The following is a 23,541-nucleotide window of genomic DNA, read 5'->3' as shown; positions in this document are numbered from 1 at the left end:
GTTCTGATTTTGGATTCCTAGCCAAAAGCAGTAGTAAGTTTTGTTCTTTCATACAATTTGGGATGCCTCTTTTGAGATATGTTTTTTCATAAGACTCCAGGTGCCTTGTGTGCAAGGCAAGTTCTAGAGGTGCTTTAGCACAGCACTAAAAGTTGTACCAGCTGTCAGGTCCTTATTTTCATTTCATCTTCCCTTCTCACTGGAGTATTGTGCTCTCCTGTACTTTTCTGTAGTTGTTGCTTTATGCTTCTCAGCTGCCACAGAGAAGACAATTTTTTGTTGTTTACCTTTGGTTCTAAAGCTTGGGAAGGGACCTTGTTTCTTCTGAAGAAATATATGTTGAGCTTCTCAAGTTGTTCATTATGCAGTACAGTAATTATGCTCACTTTGCTCACCAATCTTAGTCTTTAAGTGCGTATATAGATACAGAACTTTGTGAAGTTTCTGAACTGCATTCATGATAATCTCTCAGCTGAGTGCTGAAACTGCTGAAATTTGCACATAGTAGGGTGAGCATTTTCCCAGTTAAGGCAAAACCTGTTGTTAAGGATATTTTTAACAGTTCTTTGCTCACTATTAAACTGTTAGTTTTTTAATAGGAAGATGAGACTCCAGCTGCATCAAGCTTATTGTAGAAATCACTGTATAGTTTTCTGACTTGTATTTTTCAGTAAGCCTGACAAGATGATACTAATGCTCTCTTCTGGTCATAAATTCTATAAGATGCTTAGATACCACATGGTTATAATGTTGGCATAAATATGCTGATGGATACCGTTGTCATTAATTTTTAGACATTTCTTGTAATTATTCCAGTGATGGATGTCTAAATTTGTCCATAATCTACTAGAGAAAATGTCCCCCTCTATTTACAAATGTACTTGTAAAATTTAACAGCTGCAGAGTCTGAAGTTGTGGCTCTGCTGTTGCGTTTTTGCTCTACAAGTGTACTTGTGGATCCCCTAAAATTACAAGCTGGACTGCTCACTAAAGCGTGGAGTTGGGTCCTGGGCATCACAGCCTAGTGTGATGCCTTGTGCTTGAGAAGGGCTCTTTGGAAGGGCAGGCTAGTGGGGCTGCTGGTGTTGTTAGATCATGGGTCTGAAGTGCCCCAGGTGGAAACAGCAGATGGGTGAAGAGGTGGACATTCAATTTTGAGGCTGAGTGTTGTTTCCTGAAAGTCTGTTTCAGAATTTTGGGAGGATACATGACTTCTCTTGTCCTCACTGAGAAGGTGTTTGTGCTGCTGTTCTACATTAGGTTTTAACTACCAGTGCATCTCATTGGTTTTCAAAGGAAGGATTGGTGACCTCAGGACAAGTTTGTGTTGGCCTATATATTTTTTTAGTTGCAAAAAACTATGGTGTATATATTTTATGCTGTGCTGTCAAAAATTTCTTTGGAGATGCAAGAGATAAAAGTTGGTCAACTTACTTACACATTTTTATTTTGCTGTAGCTCTTGTCAAAAGCAGAGATATCATCAGGGCAGTAGCACTTCAGTTGCTTTTCATTTGCTTTGATATATTTTGTAAGTGCCAGCTTTTAGAAGTAGGACTGTTTCAGCCAGAGCATTAGGAAAAGGCCTGTATGTGAAGTCTCTAGGATTACTACCAGGTGCTGCTGTTCTAGCTGAGAAAGGAAGTAAAGAAATAAGATGATGGTGGTGAACTTCATCCATGCAGAATGGAATCAAACCTTGTATAATTTAAACTACTACTGGACTGAATGAATGAAGTTCAGAGAATAAATGTGGACCATGTTGTTTTATATATTTTTCCTGCAGAGAGAATAATAGGAAATACAGGGAAAAGAGATCAGCCATTTGACAGCTTTTGACCCATGGTGGGCTTTTAACCATATATGTTTTGGCAGTCTGACACTCATTCAGTCTATCTGATTGCCACATGGTGAATAAAGTATTTCCATTTTTTAAAGCATGGAAAAGGTCTGAATATTCTATGAAAGGAGTTTTGCATAAGCATCATGTTTCTTTAGCAAAGAGTGCATCTTTCTTTTCCCTTCAACCAAAAGGACTTGACATTTGCCACTTCGAATGAAAATTTGAATACTGAAGCATTAAGTTGATGGAGATTAGCAAAGCAGTAATTGTTACCACATTATGTACTCTTCAGTGTGCAGTCTTTGTCAAAGCTTTTTCTGTCAATAAAATGCTGTGTCCAAAGATGCACTTACCTTGGAACTTAGAAAAAAAAACCTGATATTTGCATTTGAACAACTGGTAAGCCTTAGAGAAAAACACTTGCTCATCTTTCTTTCTGATGCTTACTTTCATAGGGTGTATATTTATAACCTGACTAGTTCTAATAATCTTAAAACAACTAGCCCTGAAAATAACTAAAGAGTGACTTTGTTGCAATTTATCCTTCATGCTGAAAGGGATTAACTAGTATAAATCAAGGGTTAGTGGAAGCATTGCCTTGGATTTTGGATGCTTTTCAGGGCCTCTTTTAGAAGGCTCTCTTTTAATTTCTTTGTTAAAAATGCTCTGTAGGAGGAAAAATATCACTTGGGATCTCTTATTCCATGATTGTTGTGCTGATAGCAACAGGATACAATGGGTGTCAAAAGAGCCAGGTGCAAGAATTGCTGTCCAGGTGCACAACAGCACTGTGCATGAGTTCAGGTCCACATGCTATTTGGTGCTTGGTGAGACTGGTGCCAATGACAGCACCAGTCATATATGACATGAGGACTGGAGAGAAAGCCTAAATTTGTCTGCCATCAACAACTGTCTCTGTTGGACAAGAGAATATTAAACAAATTGTAACATTTACTTGGAAAGCGCCATCATTTATAACCTGCTCTATCTGTTGATTCTACTGAGGCGGGCTGTGCTCTCTGTTCAGTGCAGCTGTGCTGGAGGTGAGCCAGAGGGTTGGTTGAGGAAAGCTGCTCCATTGTTTCTCAGAAGTTCTGGTAACAGCAAACTTTGGTCTCTCTGGGTTGCCCATGCAGCTGGCTCCTGGAGCTGCAGCTGGTACTCTTCCCTGTAAGAACATCCTTAAAGTTAATAACAGGGCCCTTCTGGTGGTGATCAGGTCAGGAGTCTGATCACTCTGTCTCTGGAACCAGGCTTCCCTCACGAGTGGAAAACCTGACAAGATTCAGAATCTCTATACTTCATTATTTGCAACAAAGAAAAATTTGGTGGTAGGGGTGGTGGGGACTTTTTGATTGGTTGGTTGGTTGGTTGATTTTTTTTGTGGGGTTTTATTGTTGGTTCTTTGTACGTGGTTGTTTTTTGTGTTGTGGGTTTTTTTTTTCTTTTTTTTTTTTTCTTAGCTGCTGGCTTTAAAAGAGATATCTGAGTAATTATGGAGATTAGATTTAATGTAAACCATCTTAAAAAGACAAATGCCACCAGAACCTTAAAAATCTGTCTTAATCAAAATCTGTTTTCAATGTCTGTTTGAAGGATTTTCTAATTTTGCAAAATAAACTGCATAAGGCATTTATGGATCTCCCACACAGCTAAATGTATTAGCACTACTGGACAGCTTAATCCATACCACAGCTTGGTGGTACCTCATCTTTCTGCCTGGTGAGGCCACTTAATTTATCCTTGTGCCAGAGGAGCACCTTTCCTGCCTCCCCGTTAGCTGGGGTGGCAGTGTGATGGGAAGAGTCCCCTCTGTGGCTCTGATGCCTCAGAGGGGCTGCTGCTGTCTGCTCCCTCCTCGATGACTGGTAAAAGGTACCCAGAGTGGCTGCTGGCAGAGCACCCTGGGCGTGGGGGCTCTGGTCTGACAGCAGCCCACCAGCAGCTCCCCAGTGCCAGGCTGTAGGACACTCATGTCTAAAGTAGTTTGCATCACAAGGGTGGTGTCCAAGACTGAGCACCAAGATTTTTCCTATTACCATCTGAGCAGCAGTTGCATCTGGACAGTTTTCCTTATCTCCTGTTAATAGGCCCATCAATGTCTCGCCACATGACTCAGAGATAACACTCTCCAAGAGCCAGTTCTGTTTAACAGGTGATTAAGAACACACCTTGTGACTCAAAATAACATCAGCCCATTGTGAGATGCTCTGCCCAGGGAGAGAAGCTAGGCATTCCCACCTGGATAAATCCAGGGGTTTCTAGACAGAAAGGCAGCCTTTCCACAGGTTTCCAAGAAGACACAGCAACCACATCTGCCACTCCAAGAGGACTGCAGCCACTCCAATCTGGACTGCTACCAGCACGCTGGCCAAAGCGGGTGTCAGGTTGTATTCTGACTTTGCCAGTGGTCTTCCTTTTGTATCATTGTGTGTATTTTTGTCTTTTGTTTTCCCTTTTCCCAATAAATTGTATTTCTGACTTGGAGTCTCTCACTGGTTTTGCTTTCAAACCAGAACAGGTGGATGAGTCTAGTCAGAGCTCAGGGTTTACCTGGCCTTTGGCCTTTTCAGGCTCACCTGCACCTCTCAATCCCCAAAAGAGAAGCATTTACCCATTGTCTTTTATCTGCATAAGATGCCATGTTTCTTTCAAACCAGGATTGTGAGGGTACAGCTGCCTTGTAACTTGCTCTAACTATACTCCAAAGGCCTGACTTTAGGCCAGAATCTGGAGTTCTTGTTAGGCACACTATCAGTATTGCATCCCAGTCCTACTTGTTTTAAAACAGAAGAATGCTGTAAACCAGTAATTCTTTACAGTTTTCAAAGCTTAGAGTGTATTGTTAGTTACCTGCTGGAGGGCTGTGCTTTTTTCAGTTGCCAAGTTTATCTGGTTTTTGTGTTAAGATGCGTCTCTGTGTTCTTGTACTGGTTCAGGCAAGAACAGTCCCACTCATAATACTGCATTGCTTCCTTCATGTCCCTGCTTCACACTAGGATGTAGAATTACTCAGAAAGCCAGGGGGGTTTTCAAGACCTGCCTGTTAATAATTTCTTCTCCATAGAAACAGACATTTTTCTGTAGTTACACACACAGGCTGAACAGCTCAGGTGCCTGTTGCTTTTGGCACGTTGCCAGGATTTGAGGCTTCCATGCTTTGCATCTGTCATGACTCCTTTCATTCCCTCTGGAAGTGAGAGAAGGAGCTCACAGATGTGAAGGTAGACTGAGTTTCAGATGAGTCTCGTATAGTAACTTTTTTGTTGTTGACTGTCCAGTTACTTATACAATTCTACCCACCTGCTTACAAAGGCTTACAGCTGTGCAGCCAGGGTTGTTTAGGTCAGTAATAACCTCAATCCCAGTCATCCATGTTTCCCTAAAAATGGCCCTTTTGTATGTGCAGAGAGAAATTACTGGAAGCGTGCTCAGAGTGAGAAGCAACCCTGTGATGGTTCAGACACATGGATGTCCTGTGCCCCACCTGTGTGGGACACATGGATGTGCCTGTGCCTTCAGGCCTGCCAGACAGAGACAAGAGATGATCTCTGCAGAGGCTTGCAGGATGTAATCCTCCTTGTTGATTGCTTGTGGGTAGTGCCTTAAAAATCAGCCTGAAGTAATTCCTGGTTTCCAAACTGCCCTGGAGGGCCATGAGCAACTATAGTTCAGAGGAATGAGCCAATGTCTGTTGAAAATTACTCTGATTATCAGGTTCTGCACTGCAGGACTGGCTTGTAGTGGAAGGATCTTTAATACTATGTTGAGAAATGTGAGAAGGTCTATGATATGAGAATCTGACAATGAGAAGCTCAAGCTCTTGCGCCCTGCTGCAAGCAATTTTAGTTTCTCTTGATCCCAGTGGATTGCTTGAGTGCTGGTGCTGTAATTGTTGCACATTTAATTGTCCTAAGGAATCCTGAAAGTCATCTTCCCTTAGTCATTTTGCATGGGATGGAGCTGGATCTGAAACCTGGGCTAAACTTTCTTATACAAGTGAACTGCTTAAAGAGGGTGTACAAAGGATGTCAATAATGAGAACAGTGCTGGGGTGGGGAGGGGGGAGGTGGTTTAGTGTTTGGTATATTGTGTTGTGATCCAGAAAGTTCCTGTATGAGTTCACTTCCTTTATGTTACCTAGTTCTTAGATTTACTAGGGAACCTGGCTGAGGCCAGAGAATAAAATGTACCCCATGAAATGCTGATCAGTGCAAACTGCAGAGCTGTAAACTATATATGTTTGTTAATTATTAAATATTCCGACATGAAATGTGAGCTTACATCTTTGCAATTATCTAGTAAGGTACAAGAAAATAAGTTTAATTAAACAAGCATATCTTGGAAACATAATGCAACAATTCCAGGTTGGTACTAAATTCAGAATATATTTGAAGTACATTGCAGTAGAAGGACATTTGACTGCCCTACAGTAATCCTCAACTTGTGTAAAACAAACTTCAGACCATTCCCTGTGTGCTGCTCTGATCAGCAAGCTAAGCTGTTTTCCCCAAGATGAAGATATCTCTAGCAGATGTCCAAGCAGAGAAGCATGTTCCAGTGTTGTGTGATGTGTGGAGTGTGCACTTGAGATAGCACTTTGTGGAATCTGGAAGTGGTAGGAGAATGCCTTAATTTTAACAGTGTAACTTGAAGCAGGTTTATTCTGGTATGCTGAGAGCTGGTCAGAAGCAGCATTGCCTGACAAAAGAACAGTCACTTGCTATCTACAGAAGACTTGGGATTTCTGTGGCATGATTTGACCAGAGTCAAGACAAGAAAGCTTATTTTGCATGCACTGAGCTCTTTTCTTGAGCTGCAGGGCTTGAAGTTGTGGCTCTCAACTTGGGAAGGAGAGAAAAGGGATGTTTAAGTAATCAAGTCACCAGTACTGGGTATATTTGTGAAGTCTCATAAATTACAAAGCTTGTAAAAAAAACGAACCAAATCAAGTCTTGTAGTGCTATACAGCAAATTCTTATGTGCACAGTTCTGGACAGGCTTTCCTACTCTAACGGAAAAGCTTAGAAATCAAGGTTTTATGAAAACTGATTAAAAATAGTGGTGTGACTATAGTACAACTTTCTGCAGGAACAATTTTCAGTGCTTAATCAGAAAGGTTAATTACAGGTTTGCAGTTTCCTTTTTGAATCTTCTCCATGGTCTCCATTAGTCTTCCCCAGAACCTGCACAGGTTAGTGGATCCTGTGCTGGCAAAGCCCTTGGCATCCCACTGTGGTGACAGAGAGGGTGGCACTGGTCCTCAGCTGTGTCAGACCACCAGTGCGTGCAGGAGAAATTCAAGCCAGTCCATAAGCTTAACAGTATTCCCCTGCCTTAAATGGCAAAAAGTTTGCACATTTGTTAACTTCAATAAGTTTCAAGAAAATAAACATTTGACTGTCAAAAAAAGTGCTTTTTAATTTTTATAGAGAAGGCAATTTTTAATAGAGAAGTTGTTCCAAGTATCAGATGCTGGCTTTCTACTTGCAAGTCAGGATATCTGTGCAGTGGCTTGGCATGTAATATATGAGATTAACCCCATCTGACCTCGATGTCATCTTTTCAAAATGTGCAGTAATTGTATTCAGCAGAAACTGAGCAAGGATGCCTGCAACTGGAGCTGTAGAAAATAGTCTACATCATTTATCATCATGGTCTCCAAACAAGAAGCAGAAAAGTTCTCAAGAATCCTTAAAAGAATATTTTCAAATTAAAATTCCTTTCATGTGATCTTAGAGTGCTGCTTTATTTCTTCAGTAGAAGTGTCAACATGTGGAACTCCAAGTTGTATGAAAATAGCTGCATATGACCAGCAGCTCAGAAGCTTGATAGTTTCTTAGGCAACTTAAGAAACCATTTCTTTTGTTAAAACTATTTCTTTGGAATATTTGGCTGTGATAAAGATTATACAACACCTTTGCAGTTCAAAACAGAAGACAATTTTTCGTCCACGATTTGGTGTACTTTAGCTCTGGACATTGTTACATTAATTTGCAAATACATTATATTGTCAGTCTCTTGTCAATGAAGGAACAGTTCTCTTGGCCTGAAAACAGAAGTATGTTTTGGGGTTTTTTGTTTATGGGCCATAAAGTTGAAATAGCGTATTTTTTACTTTATGCAAAGAGAAAGTTTTTTAAGAGTATTTGTTAATGTCCTGTAATTAGGAACTTGATCAGCACACATTTTTGGGAAACATACTTTGTATGCACATGCACAGCTGTTCCTAAATATAGGACAAGTGGGAGCTTAAAGCCCTGGGCTTACATGTTTGATCCACTATTGGTTTGGGATTTAGTCTGTTTTATTTAGCATGTATTGCTTGAGAAGCAATTACATGGTTCATCCCTTTCTGTCCATGACTACTCTGCATGGCCAGTGAACAAGTTCCTACATTTTAAAATTTGAGATGCATTTTTTTCCCCATCTCTGCATGTAAACGTCTGATATGTACATGATGCTTAGAAAAAGGTAATGTGCATAATGCTAGATTAAAGAGCAAAATAGCTAATAGGTTGTTGAGTGGTCATTTTCAGATAATGTTCTAAAATGAGTGATTTTCTATATTCCTTAGATATGAGTGCCATAGGCTCCTAAACTGTTTCAACTAAAAGGTCAGTGTTTTGATAGTGTTCATATTTACTTCATTTCTTCATGTACTTTCTGCCACTTTGTTTGCTTTTTGAAGAGGCAGAAAACTAATCTGCTATATCGTTACTAATCAGCTATATCCTATCCTTATGAATCAGCATATCCTTACTAATTTTGTGTTACTTCAAATGTAGAATTAATAATCTAGTTTTAGTAAATGTCTTTTTGACCATTTAACGCTTTTCTATGGCTTTAAACCATTTTTCAGTTACAAAATCAAGTTGTTATTTTTCAGTAAAAAATAAATGGAATGCACGTCCTTTCTTGTAAGTAAGGAGATAGGGAAGGGAAAGAAATGTCCAGAGCAATAAAATCTGTTTCTCATTAAGACCATTATCTGCCTTAATGCAATCATGTTCAAGTCCAGACATCCCTTAATCAATGCAGTCTGGACAGATAACACAATAACTCTTCAGAAAGTACAGATAACACCGGTGTCAGTAGTCTGACTTGGGCAGAGGCTTAAATATGCATCCAGAAAGCAATGAAACGAGGAGATAAGAGAGAGCTCTGAACCGTGTCTCTGGTGACACAAGTCATATACTTCAAGTAGTAATTTTTTGATAGCTGTGTGTACTTTTTTCATCAATAAAGGCAGAATGACCAGAATGAAAAATATTTGCTGCAAGGGCAAAGCTGAAATCTCTTTTGGAGAGAGGTAGTGGAGAGACCTTTAGGTGTTTCTCAGTAGCCTTGTTTAGAAGCCAACACGTTTAACACTCCAGCAAAAAAAAAAAAAAAATAAAAGTCAATGTTCTTTTATTTTCTTTTTTCCTTTTATTTTCCCTCTTCCTCCAACTTTTCATATTTATTAACATGGTTTTCCCAGGGACCCAGGCTTCTGGCCAGCTAGTTTGTTGTCTGTTCTGAAGGAGTTCTCTTAACAACACTGGGGAATCAGGAGGCTGGGATTTAAGTGCTTATGTATTTTAAGGTGTATAAATGAAAGAAGGCCCAGGAATGCTGAGTATTATGAATGGTGGTGTGACCAACAAATGGCTCCTAACTTTGGTACTGCCCACATGACTTACACCCCCTGATTATGTGACCCATGAGGAGAACGGAGGAGCTTGCCTAGTATATGAGTGACAGGAAATTCTGCAGTGTTTGGGCTTAGGTGTTCATTTGTTTCATTTTTGTTTGATTTTTTTTAAGTCAGAAATTGGGCCAATTGCACTCAAGAAGGATTCTGTAAGTGCAGGGGATCTCATTCATGTGCAGCTTTGAGGGTGACGACTTGCAAGGGGAACCTTTAAAGGAGAGAACAGATCCCTGAGAAAACTGCAGGTGTTCAGGAAAGGATCTCGTTAACACTGCCCCAAAATTAAAAAGTTTAATTGGAAGAAATAGAGCTAAAATGATGCAGGAGAGGAGTTAAAATGGAAGAGTGTCTTCTAGTTAGCAGAACCATCAGCTGTTGATTTGGGATTCCTTCCTGCCAACTTCCAAAGGGAGCACGGGACACCTGTCCTTGTACTGCTCCTGTCGGATGTGCTCTGAAAAGCCCTGAAGCCCTTATTCCTACTTCTTGTGGTGGAGTTTGGAGAATTTAAATAATGCATGTGAGATTAATGTTGTTAAAACGGGTGTTGCCTTGTGTGCCCAGCTCTCTTAACACTAGTTCTGCGAATTTCTATCCTGTGGAATAGGACTGGTGCCTAGGTCTGCATTTCTGATTGATTCAAGGGGTTGAGCTAGGAATGCAATTAAGACAGTGAATACTATATATATTTTAATTAAGAGCTTAAATGAATTAAGGGGTTAAGTTAGAAATGTAGTTAGCAAAGATCATATACTGTGATTAGAGGTTAACAAGGAAACAAATTGATACCAAGTGGAGATAACTGAAACAAGGCTGGGAATGACAGCTGATATATGAAGTATCGTAAGAGTGCAGGAACCATAAACAGCACAGACTTCTAAGAATGAGAGGAGCTTTGGACTGTGACGAGCAGGCCAAGGAGCCCTGCTAGTTTGACATGGTTGAAGAGTTTACCATGAGGAAGGTGTCTTACTTCCTCTTCAGAGGCCCACCAACCCAATTAAAGAGGACAGTTGTGCAGCTGTTATGGACACTCAGCTAATTATAATACAAGGTGAGAGCTAATGTTTATGTAATAGATATCGTAGAAACTGTCCTGGAAACCATCTGAATATGTGAAACCATTTTGGATAAATAAAGAGCAGGAGTTTCTGACATTTTTACACATGTCATTGGGAGGTTACTCTCCATGTGTCCAGTGCTGTAATAAATATACTTTCTTTTCAACTTTAATTAGTTGAAGAGTTGTCTGTCCGTGCTTCATAATCATAGTAATGAGACTGGTCGCGTGCAAAATCCTGCTGGATTACAAGCAAAACCCTGGATATGTTGCATTTGAAATGGTGGTGAGACTGCCTTCTGCAGTTATTTATTCTTGGTTTTCCCTGACTCGCCAAGGCAGAAAATGGCTATAGAGCAGCTATTACTTCAGCTTTTCCCTTTCTTCTTGTTATCCCTTTTTACATCTCTAGATCAGCGGGATTGGTTAAGAGGCTGTTGTTTGGTATAGGATATAGCTGTTCTATGTGATCCCCATTACAGTTTGTGCTCCTAGAGCATTCTAGAGGAGTAACATTTTGAAGCATAATTCTTAGTTAAAATAAAAGAAGATTTTGAGTTTTTTGAAAAGAATGAACAGTTTCTTCTACATCCTAATAGACCCAAGGCAATGAATGAATGCTTTCTCCTTTTACAGATGGAAATTATGGAAACTCCTGTGCAATGTTTGAGTGAGAGTCTTGTGCAGTGGATATATTTACCATTTGCACAAGACTCGTCTCTTGTCCTAACCAGTGGTGAAAAAAAGGAGAACTTTTTGACTGACTTATTTTATTCTGTATCTTGATAATAATTCTACTGGAATGAAGATTCTCTTATGAGAGTGTGGCAAGAGAGGTCTGCCTTTTCCTTCTACTGAGTTTTCCTGTCTTTTCTCTGAATCAGGTTCCCTCCCCCCCCACCCCCTGCCTCGAGAAATTACTAAAGTAATTCCTGACAACCTGTTTGTTTCTCTCCTTTAAACTAGAGAAATCATTGAGCAGGACCAAGGCAATAGCTGTGGAAGAATGATACTTAACTGCACCCCCTGATAATTGAATGATCTCTCAGTGCTGTTGTTGCTGTGCAGGTTTAATGCCCACCTTGTGAAAAATCATTCCTGCCTGCTTCTTCCTTGAGCTTTAACTCAAGTAGGATTGCCACTGGAGGGCTGGGTCCTTTGGATCCTTTTGCTTTTCTGTGCCTGACATGATTTGTTCAGGGTAGGAAAGAAACTGGCTTCACGAAGTAGGAGTTGCACTGTGAATTTCAATAGCTTATCTTCTGGCATTTCCTAGCTGCAAAAGGATGATAGAAACATTGCCTCAAGAAGTCTTCCCCACGGAGTCCTGTGGGGGTCTTCTGGAAGAAGTTCAGGCTTTTCAGCCTTCTTTCCTTGGGGAAAGAGGGTTGACTTGGCTAAATTTAAAGGTACAGTACCACTGAATGAGCAAGGGCAAAGAGATTAATGTGGGCTTTTTGTTATTACCTTTTCCAACTGCTGTTAACCAGAGGCATGGAGGTAGTACACTGTATTTCATGAATTTACTGACGTGTACAGGGTGATGTTTAATTAAGCCTTTGTGATTACAGGCACTGCCCTCAAGCACAAACAAAGCTGCAGCTGTTTGGGATGATGTGGGTTGTGTGATCTCTGCTGCACAGACTGTACTCACTGCCAGAGGAGAATGAAGGGGAGAAAATAAATCACTGCCAGAGCATGATACACCTTGTATTGACCTGGAGAGGAAAGCAGTTCACTTCCACAGCTCTCATTCTAGTGCTTTGTAACATCCAGGTTTGGAAGAATGCACATAGGAAGTTGGGATGTAGCCACTGAACCAAGCTATTGTTTTTTTTTTTTCTTTTTTGGATGTTGGTTTTTATCTTCTTCTTCTTTGTCTTCTTCATCTTCTTCATCTTCTTTGTCTTCTTCTTCTGTGGTAATTGCTTTTTCATGTTGTACGCTAAGTTATTTAGGAAGCAGCCTACTTGTTTGATGCATCCCAGAAAAGCATTTAATTGTGATTAAGCCCTCTCTTTTGAGAGTGATCCGTGTGAGCATGGGATTGGATAGCCTAAGATGTTAATGGATTTCAAAAGTTTAGGATGAGAGGAAGTAAGTTGGAACAGATCAAGGGCATCGTGTAACAGAGAGGAAACAGACTGGACAAAGGAATTTCAAGTACCAACCCAGTGGAAATATTAAAGGAACATTATAGCAAATAGAATTTCTTAAGAAGTTGATAAAGAAAGTAGGATTAATGGGGTAAGGTGAAATAGCTATCATGGTGGTACCAGTATGAAGGCAGTGATGTATTTCCATATAACAATCTCTTTATAAGTTGTAATTTTTGTCTTTACTTAAAATAAATATTTTCTGTTACTACATAAAGATAAGATGTACCTGACAAGTTGGAAAAGAAAATGTTATTGATTCAATTCTCCAACTTCTCATTCTATCTACAAAATTGCAAAGGCAATAGTATTGCTAGTACACCCCAGTAAAAATAAATCTGGTAGGTAAGTTGGAGCAAGGCTAGGAGTTTGATTCTTGAATAGTGTGTATGGCTAAGAGCTTGGACTTTGGTGTTTCTGTGGTTTTATTTACTTCACTGTAAGATTGGTATACTTGCTTGGTCTCTCTGTGCCTTTGTTTACCCTTTACTTAATGAAAGGAAGATTCAGGCGTTAAAAAAAGAAAACAAAACCAAGCAACAAAAAATTCCAATGATGGAATTCAGGGGTGTGTGTTTTAACTTCTGATGGTTTTGTATCACAAAGGTCTGTTTTAGCTTAAAGGTATGCTTTCAAACTGTTTTCTGTTAGGAAAACTGCTTTAATACCTTTAAAGATTCTTAAAACCATAACATTAGAAATCCAAGGATTTATGCTTCATGACCTTTCAGGATTGCCTACTTTCCTTTTAAGTCTCCAAGGAAGCAGTTTTGGATTTATGTGCATTAGTTAAAAAATAGTGCTACAGAGATCAGCATTATCTTTATGCTTTATCACAGAGGTAGTGTTTACTCTGTGCAAGTCACTTCTGCCTCTCTTTTCCCTCTGTTATATGGGATCATTTGTCTTCGGGGTCATGCTGTCTTCAAATCTTCTGCCCTAGTGAGAGACACTCAAATATTCCAGAGACAGAAAATGGAAAGACAGATGCAGGTAATGCCATGAGTTAAGGTTTGGTTCCCACTTCCCATAAACATTCAACCAACTGAGACAGTAACTTAATGTCAGAGACTTCTATGGAGACCTGTTCTGGTGTGCTTTGCTTGAATTTCACTCAGGCTTGTGTGGTTTGAAATAACAGCAGCTGAACACAGATTGACTGAGGACTTAGCAATGTGAAAGCATCTGGAAAGGGCAAGACAGACTAGGAGTCAGATCAAGACCTGAACTGATAAAAAAATATCCTTTCATATTCTCAACTCTCTGTCTTGCCCAGAGTTTTGGTTCTAGAAGAAAGATCATCAAAACATATGGCAATATTTTTTTCAAAGTGCTTATTGGCTTTGGTGCTTTTCAAAATATTTTTTTTTTCTTTTAAAACAATGAGCTTTCCCCCATATATGTGCAAAGAGGATTGTCTTCTCTTCTTTGCTTGTTTGGCAAGACACTGAGGAACTGTGAAGATAGTATCTCCGAGGACAGCATAACACAAGAAATTTTTTCCCAAAAATATGTTTTTTTTCTAGCTGGTGATAGGAAATGAAATTTTGAGAGGTAACTGGAAAAACAAACAAACAAACAAACCATGAACAGGAAAGTTTTTATTTCCTTGCTGATTCCTGACTTTTACAGTCAGAAAGCAAGGGAAAAGCAACATAGTTGTCAGAGATGACCTAGGAAAATGGATGCAAGGAATAGTTTTTGTGTATGTGTTTCCACATTATCAACAAACTGAAGTATGTTTTGGAAATCTTCTATGAAGAAGCACCTGGCAAATGCTTTAAAATTAACAAAGCAAAATTTATTTCCACATGCTCCTACAGCTTAGAAAGCAACTGAGAATGTGCTAAGCCTGTAATTGTTTGTGTCTGAATAGGAACGCCTCTGTCATTTTAGTAGGGCTTCTTTTAATTTTACATATATTACTGCACTCTGATCATATCTTTTATTATAGTAAAGCATTAAAACATGACTGGTAACTATGCTTTAGCAGTAAACCTCCACATAACCCAAAAAGCAAGACATTTTTATTGTGGTTTTCATCATTCCTTATTAATACTATAAATGGGGACTATAAATTTCTTTCTTCTACAATATATGTAATAAAATACTTAATGGATTGTGAATGACATGTTATAAAACTTGGAATTAAGTACTGCAATTTATATTTAAATGCATCTCAGACATAAATAAATGCTCTATAAATAGAAAAGTATCTGAATTCAGAATACACATAGCCACTCATTTAGGTGTAGCATTTTGGATGTTGAAATCATTAGACAGTAATTTATATCTTCAGAAACAGGCATTTGTTCTACTTTGAAGAGAGATCCTTAACTTCCCTGAGTAAACATAAGTAAAGAAAAATTTTACAAAAACTAGAGTGTTGTATGTTTCCTAGTGGAATTTTGGTAACCTGTAAACAGAATCCATAATTTCAAAAGCACTGAACTGGCGTAGCTGCTGCAAGCGAAACAATAGTCATGGGGAACAGCTTCTAGAAGAAGTCAGAAGAATCAGAGGAGGAGCAAAGAGTTTCACAAACCTTAGTGAGGAGGACTAGGGACCAGTATGTTAAACTGCTCATTCAGCCATGAAGTGAGAGCTGAAGGATCTACAGGACAAGCATGGATGAAAGTGGCCTTATGGTTTGTTTGCTAAATGCAGAGGAATTAAGCAGGACTTGGAAAAAGGCCACTTAGTGAGTCCATTCCAGGTCACTCCTGTCAGGATTTTCAAGTGAAATCAGACTAAGTATTTGCGTGGGTACAGATCTGAGTACTTACTGTGAGGGAGATTAGTAGCTATACCTGTAAGACCACCCATGCAGAAAATCAGCAGCACAGCTCAGACATGAACAAATCAAACAATTTACTTGCCCTCCTGCCCTCACTCTCTGCTACCTCCCCATGCCAGCTATGGGCTGGGGCTGTATCCTGCTAGCTCTTCTGCAAAAGCTAAACAGCAGTGCTTGTAAATCAGTGTTAGTTTGGAGCAACAAACAGAAACTAAATGGGCTCTTCTACTGGCTATTTGTGTACCACTGACACATACCACCCTGCAGAGTGTGGGTGCAGTATGCAGAAATAGGCTGTGAGCTCTTGGGCATCTGGAGGATCTGTTTTGTGAGATAAGAGGTTTCCTTCTTTCTTGGTTTGAAAAGACAGCTGTCTGCTAAGGAATGCAGGAGCCTCCCTTGAAATAGAGAATGTAAAACCCCTCCCTCCAAATTATTATAATTTTGAAATTAAGGGGCACTCAGGCAAAGATATGGGAGTAGGAATAAGAGTTCTTTAATAGTAAGATTAAGAATATAAATGCAATAGTACAAAAAAACCACTGACAGAGTCAGAATATGACCTGACACCCTGTGGGTCAGGGTGTTGGCAGCAGTCCCATTAAATGGTGGCTGCAGTGCTCTTGGAGTGGTAGGTGTGATTCTATTGAAGCAGTGATCCTGTAGAAGGGTGTAGTCTTCTTCTGGAGGTCCAGTGGTGGTGTAGGTGGGCCTGGACTTCCTCTGGGAATGCAGTGGGCACAGGCTGCTGTGGTGTTCCAGATCTCAGATTATATCCAGGTAGGAATGCTTGGCTCCTCCCCCTGGGCAGAGCATCTCCCAGTAGGATGATGGAATTTTATCAGTCATACAGGGACACTCAGTGGCCCATGAACAGAAGAGATCTCCTGGAGGGAGGATTGGTTGTGGAAGAGATAAAGAAAAACTGCCCAATGAACAGAAGACAATTGCCACATCTCTAACACAAGGCAATAGAATACATACCCCCAGCTATATCCTGCATTTCCAAGCTTAGACACCTCCCTTGCCCAACTTGTTTTCTCAATTACTACCTTAACCGGCATCAGCAGTGTAAAGGAACATGAGGAAACTATTGGGTGATTTCTTGGAGTTAAAGAAAAAAAATAAAATCCAAAAACAAAACCAAGCCAAACCAAACCCCAACAACACCGAAAAACCAAACCAAAGCCAAACTAAAGCAAACCAGAAAAAAACAACACTAAACCCCCAGATGCTGCTGCACAGGTGGTGTTGGGGTTAATCCATACAAACTTCCACCTATATCTCAAGTGGGTTGAAATTCACTGAAAATGTAGTGGGGAAGTGGCAGCGATATGATGGAGTGATTGCATGTCCTTATTTCCTTGAGAAAATGGTTTGAAATTACTTGTTAAGGTTAGTAATTAATAGTTGCTAAGTTTGTCTCTGAAATGGGTTACTCTGCTGCTCCAACAGAAATGACAGACAATTGCTATAATGGTGCTGCAGCCCATCGGGGAAGTTGTACTAAGTAGAATTAAAAGAGAGGGGGCTATGACGGGGCTGGCAGTAAATCATAGGTGGGGGGGAGGTGGGTTTCCCCTGTATTTTTTCCTCACTCTTTCAGATACTTGTACTTCTGCTAAAAATGGGAGAATAACCAAGGATTTGCTGTGGAGTAAGGGGTCAAGGCTGAGTCTCTGTATGTACCAGGACATCGCTATTTCATAATGTGCCTTCTGTCTCTGTATCACTGCAGTGTGCTTGCTGAGGTGACAAAGCCTACTTCTGTCTCTGTCCTGTGAGGGAAAGTTAGAGAGGAAGTAATTTGTCTGGGCTGTGGCACTAACTCTTCATCACATAAGCCTGTTGTGCGGCTTTAGCCAGCAGTACTGCTGAACACTAAACCCACTGGTATTGACTCTGCCACTGCAAAGATATTGAAAGGTGTAAAGGGTTTGTGTACTTTCATTTTCATCAGATTGCAAGTACTTTTCTTGAGCATCAGTAATAATGTCTTTTTGAAAGTGCTCTGTAGAAGGTGAAAATCCATGAATTTTTACTGTAGTATATTACAGACCTCTATTTCCTTGTTACAATTACTTCAACTTGTATAATCTGAGGATTTCTCTTTGAGATGAAGATTTCTCTTGAGCACAGAGTTTGATGTTAAAGCTTTGCTTCTGCAGGTCTCCTGATACCTGAAACATTCATAGTAAAAATTATGTCCCTTGCATTACAAGACATAACCCTCCGGATTTCTACATAGAAGATTGAGCCTGTATGGCACCTACTATTGTAAATTCTCCTGGTACCACTGAGATATACCAAAGAGGTTATCTCAAAGTCCTTTATTTTTCAGTATCATAAGATGTCATTCAGTACCCAGCAATGCCTATGAGGAGTATCAGTATCCTCATACTCAAATGGAAGATCACAATCCAGACCATGACTAGGTTGATCTAGTTCTGTTAAAGTTTCAGATGTTTTTTGCAGGACTCATGGAAGACTTGGCCTATATTTGTAGGAGTTCAGCTGGTTTTACTTGATCCAAAGCTGTCATGCTTTTAAGAGGACAAGAGTAAAAGTGGCTGGTTGATTTTCAGTGTAAAGGTAGATCTTGGTAGCATCTTGAGTAGAATTTCTGTACTGTTTCCTTCAGCGGAGGAGACTTTGAGAGAGAAGATGCTGTTCAGCTGATGGAAGGATACTTGAAGAGGAATGGTTGCTACCCTTTCTTCTGTATCTTTTCCCACGTGCTCTGTTTGTGTTCCCCAGTTCTGTTAGTCTGTAGGGCTGATAAATACACTTATTTATTAGATAGTCTTATGGGCTGTAAGGTAACGGAAGGTTTGGTTTCTCTTTCCTGTAGAGGGAAGGAGAGAAACCAGGTAGGCACTCCTAGCTGCAGCCTTTACTGCTCAAGAGGCACACAAACACCAGAACTGAATTGCCTTCAAATAACCCATCTTAAGGCCAAAACAAAAACTTGTCAAAACAAACCAAAAAGCAAGTAGTTTTCCTTTCATTAATGCTGCATTTCCCCTGCTTGAAGCTGGTTCATTAAACTGAAAATTGCTCAAAACAAGCATCTCTGTAAAGAATGCTTGGAGCAAAATTAATTAGTTTTGCTAGGTTAGTAATGCACCTTGCTTCAACTGAAATTGAAATTATTTTTTCCAATGAAGTCACAACACTTGTTATCAGAATTGTCATTAATTGTAGGAAATAGGAGTGTGAGGGAAGAATTTGTCAAATCTAATTTAATCATACAGTGACCCTTAAAAATTACTGATTTTCCTCATGAGATGCAGTAAAATTTAAATAAACATCTGAACATCACCTGACTGGCGCTGAGTCTGTGTCTAGTCTAAGGAATTCCCAAGTGTCCTTTCGCATTGTTAAACAATAGATGGGTAAATGATGCCTAAGGGTATTCATAAAATGTTGAGAAAAAATATTTAATCTGACCATACTCATGTTTGCTGTTCCTTTTTTTTTTTTTTTTTTTTTTAATGATGATTTATGTCCTTTTAAAGTTGCAGTACAGTTTGGAGAAGAGCTTTATTCATATGAACTGTGTTTGCAAGTGGTGATCCACTGAGAAATTAGCATGGAATAAATAGAATTTTAATTCTGCAGCCATTTCTTTGGTACTCTAAGTGGTTGGGTTTGATGCTTTTCAGTGGCTAAGACAAAACACAACTGCAAGGTCAAATGAGTAAATCTTCTGAAGAATTGTTATTTGTTCTTACAGTAGATACTCTCAGAAAACTGAGTGCCACGAAATTGCCCATCACAGAAACTAGGTTACAGACGAGCTCATAGAGACAATACCCTGCTAGGTATTTAAAGCAGTTCATAAGCTGGCAGCTGGTGCACTGAGAATTTTGGTTGGAAATGTCAAATAGATTCACTTAATGATCAGTGCTTTCTTCTAGTAGTATCCCTAAGTATTTTTTTTTTTTTTAATGAAGAATGAGGGTATATAGAACATGTAATGTATAATAACATCACATTTGATACGTCCTTATGGGATGAGACTAAATTTCTAATTCTGGCTGCAGTTCAGCCTTATCCTGGTAGTCTGGTTCCCTCTGTGAATAATTGAAATGTTGCTGTTGCAGTGCCAACAGAAACAGCATGATTTGGGTTTTGAGGGGAGGGGTTATTTTTGCTTTTCTTAAAAACAATTTTTTTAAGATTTCTTCCCACCAACAGTGCTTTTGTTATCTTGGCATCCTGGCTATGTCTGTCTGACTTTTTTTTTTTTTTTAATTTTATTTTTAATCTCCTCCTTATGTGTAGATCTTGGTGCTGAATTATGCTTTCCTTACATTGCATTCTGCCAAAACACATAAATGTGGGAATATTAGGGACAGTAAGTATCCAAAGTATTTATCATTATGGACATTTTTATTTCTGCTGGAGTCCCAGATTTCCTTTTTTTCCCTTCCACTGTTAATATCTTATTGTGTTGATTGATACATTCTTTACAGTATGTGAAGGGTTTTTTCCTCCTTTTTTTCTTCCTGCATAGAGAACATTTCTGCTGCAAGATCTTAGTTTTATGCTGTTGATCAGCTCATTATCTCTCTCTGAGTAACAAACTTATTTTTAATGTATTTAAATTTCTTTCATGATACAAAATCCATGAAAGAAAGAGACACTGCTTCCTCAGCCCACATTTATTATCATGCTTTTGAAAATATTCACCCTGTTGAAAGTATCAGATTCATAACTTGAAAATCACGTTCTGTGTCTAGGTTTAGATGTCACATCAATCTGGCAAGATATTCCTCTTCATGGGAGACCTGATGAGTTCAAAGCTACAGCCTGAGCCATATCAAAGTGCACAGCCTGCACTTCCTTCCACAGATATGGAACAATAACTGCCCAGAATTCTCTGCATACTTGTGCAGTCACACAGTAACTAAAGGGTTACAAGCAGCACGGTAACAGAAATATTCCAAAGGGTTTCTGGTGATTGCTGTTCCCTTTGCTTTCTCCTGCTTGCTAGAACTGCATGCATGGAATTGAACACTTGTTGTAGTATGATCGGAGACCCATCACAGGGTTTACGTGCTGCATTAAAGCCTCCTACCTGAGCTTAGCATACCAGTAATGTAAGTAAGGGAATAGTAGGTTTGGCTATGAGGGCTGGCTGGAGGAAGAGGCAGTACTCTGTGAGTAGTTGATTTTGGGAGGGAGGATGAACTGAGTGATTTCTGATTTAAAGACACTCAAAAGTCTATTTTCTCATAAATGAAAACAAAAAAAAAAAAAAAAAGATGCAACAGTTATGCTCTTTTTTTTGTTTGTTTGTTTTGCTGGCAATGGCATTTACTACTTTTGATGGTAATTTTCAGTATTAGTTTTCCTGAAATGAAATTTAATTTAGTGGTTATGAAGGTATGTGGACAAGACCCTGCTACATCTCTATCAAGTTACTTCGTATTTTCTCCAAACATTTTACAACAGAATTCTCAGCCAATCTGTCCAGTTGCTGTAGTCCTCACACCTTGCCTCATGGTGCAGCAGGTGTTTCATAAGCCGGACAGTGATTTCCACCTGTTCCCGCTGCACACTGCGGCCGTGGCAGCCCTACTCCTTCTTTGTCACTGCAGGCTCTCTTCTCACCTCCAGATGGATGTATCCATTCAATTAATGGCTTTGGGAGTGTATTGGTGTCGACAAAAGATGATAGGGAATAGGGGTCTGAGTGGGGACCACTGTGTGGACGCTCCTTTGTTCTTGTCCCACTTGCTGTTTGTTTTAAAGGGATTATAACTGATGCTAATTTAGGGCACTTGGCACGGGATTTGAAAAGGGAATACATCCACTTGGCAAATGCCAGTTCTTGGAAATCTTGCTGCAGAGGAACAGAAACAGTAACTCTTAAGAAAAATCTCTCTATTTACTTGACACAAACTGCCTCCATGAGAATTTCTTTAATATATCCTCTTCAGTGAATGCCTTTTTGTTTGTTTTATAGTACTTTGTCTTTGAATGGCTTAGTGGTTTTTTTAGAAGTGTATTGTGTTTAGAACTTGACAGAGGTTAATCCTGAAGGAAGATTTCAGGTCTGCTTTTCCTGTGAGCTGGGGAGGCAACAGAAAAGAGAAAGGAATGAAAAATCTTTAAGAACAAGACATAAAATGAAATAAAATAAAATTAAATTTAAAAAAATAGTCTGACATAAATAGTTGGGTTAAACTGAAATCTGGGCAACATCAGAACCTATGATCCCTTTTATTATATGGATCAGAAATGTAGGTCATTTTTATCAAATCAAATTTAATGATATTAGACTTTTCAGTGTTACTTTGATAATGAAGGTTAATAAATTGCTTATGACTCATTACTCACTTGCTAGAAAATGTGCTAACCATGGAAAACATCCTAGGTGATGAGTGAGGGGATTGTTGAAAGTGTTATCATGTTGGAGGTAATTGACTTGCTTCAAAAAAAGACTTTTTAAATGGACTTTTGCACTGGGAGTATTAAGTGGGAAATTCACATATACTTCTACTAAACTGAAATTGATTTGTAACATGAAAAACATGTGCTCCCAATATCAAACAAGAATAATAGCAAAGCAAAAGTTACCACAACTAACTAGCTCTGTTCTAGAGGGAGGAGTGGTAAAAAGGTTAACAAACACTTGCAAAATGCAGTTTTGCCTTCACAGAGGGAACTGAGCAAAATTACTTGGCAACTGGTGAGATTCCAGCTTTTCCTATTGGAAAAAGATCTGTATGCAGAATAACAAAAAAAATCCTAGCTGTCAATAGCTGATTCTGAACTTCTGGTGTGACTTGAACCATTGCTGACTGCTGTAGCCAGACAATATCAATCATTCAACACTTATTGCTCACAAATGGCGTTTAGATGTCTCAAAGTGATAACAAAACTCAGTAGCATCTTAGTATGCTCAAAAAGATGTAATACAGGTGGTGGTGGTGATACAGAAGAGTAAAACTTAATGAAATTTGTACAGGACACTGGCAGTTTGATAGCATCCAGGAAAGCACATCTGTGTGTACGAATACACTGCTGAACACAGCAGCTCTGAGAATCCTTTGGGGTGTTTATTTACAAAATTCAATATACCTCTGTTATTTTTTACCCTTGGCAGGTATTGTTTTAAGCATGTGGCAACGCACTGTCTACTTTGCGTCAGATATCGTGGGAGCTCAGCAGAAACAACGCAGCATTTCTCAGGCAGCAAAGTGGGCAAGTACAGAGGGGCATCTTGGCTCCAGCAGGTGTCAGTTGCTCTTTGTTCTGGGCATCCTTCTCACCCTGGGTTTTCCTCAGTGCAGAAAGGTCTCTGTGTAGCAGCACAGCCTGGGCTAGTAAGCACTTTCCTTATGATACTGAGCAAATGTGCCAGCTTCTGTCAAATCGCAGTAACCTGATTGCTTTGTGTTTGCACTCTCTTTTGGCATAAAGAGGACTCCATTAAACTATTTTTTCACATAGATTGTTGTTGCAGCTGAAGTGCCAGGGAAAATTGCTATTTACTCTGCTGTCTGTCAAATACAGGAAAAAGAAACTACAGATCCATGTTCCTCTGCAGGTCATTATTCCTCTGTAGTGCTGATTAGGGATGTCATTTTACTGTGTGTTGATAATAGTTAAAGTCAAGAATCAAATACTTAATAAATGTTTAATTACAGTAGTTAGTTATTTAAACATTTGTAGGACACAATATTATAATCAATTTCAGTTATTAGTTCTAGGGCTCAGTGCTTGTCTTTGAAAGCTCCATGCTGCTAAGGTCTCCAGACCTTCTCTATCAGCCTGTGAGTCCTGGAGTTTTAGAGATGACATACTCCCCTGTGACAAACACTATCTCTGTACTGCCCTTTATGACTGCTTTCTGCTGAGGCTTCCAGTTCCCAGGCTGGTGTGTGCAGCTTGTGAGGACAGGAGGGTGGATGGGACAGGAGATGAAAGAGCTTCCTCACCCTCCAAGGTGAGTTGGATGCCCAGGGTAAGGCAGAAT

This window comes from Vidua chalybeata, chromosome 8 (assembly GCF_026979565.1).
Source record: "Vidua chalybeata isolate OUT-0048 chromosome 8, bVidCha1 merged haplotype, whole genome shotgun sequence".
NCBI classification, from domain to species: domain Eukaryota; kingdom Metazoa; phylum Chordata; class Aves; order Passeriformes; family Viduidae; genus Vidua; species Vidua chalybeata.
The sequence above is the reverse complement of the archived record's forward strand: the minus strand, read 5'-3'. Positions refer to the sequence as shown.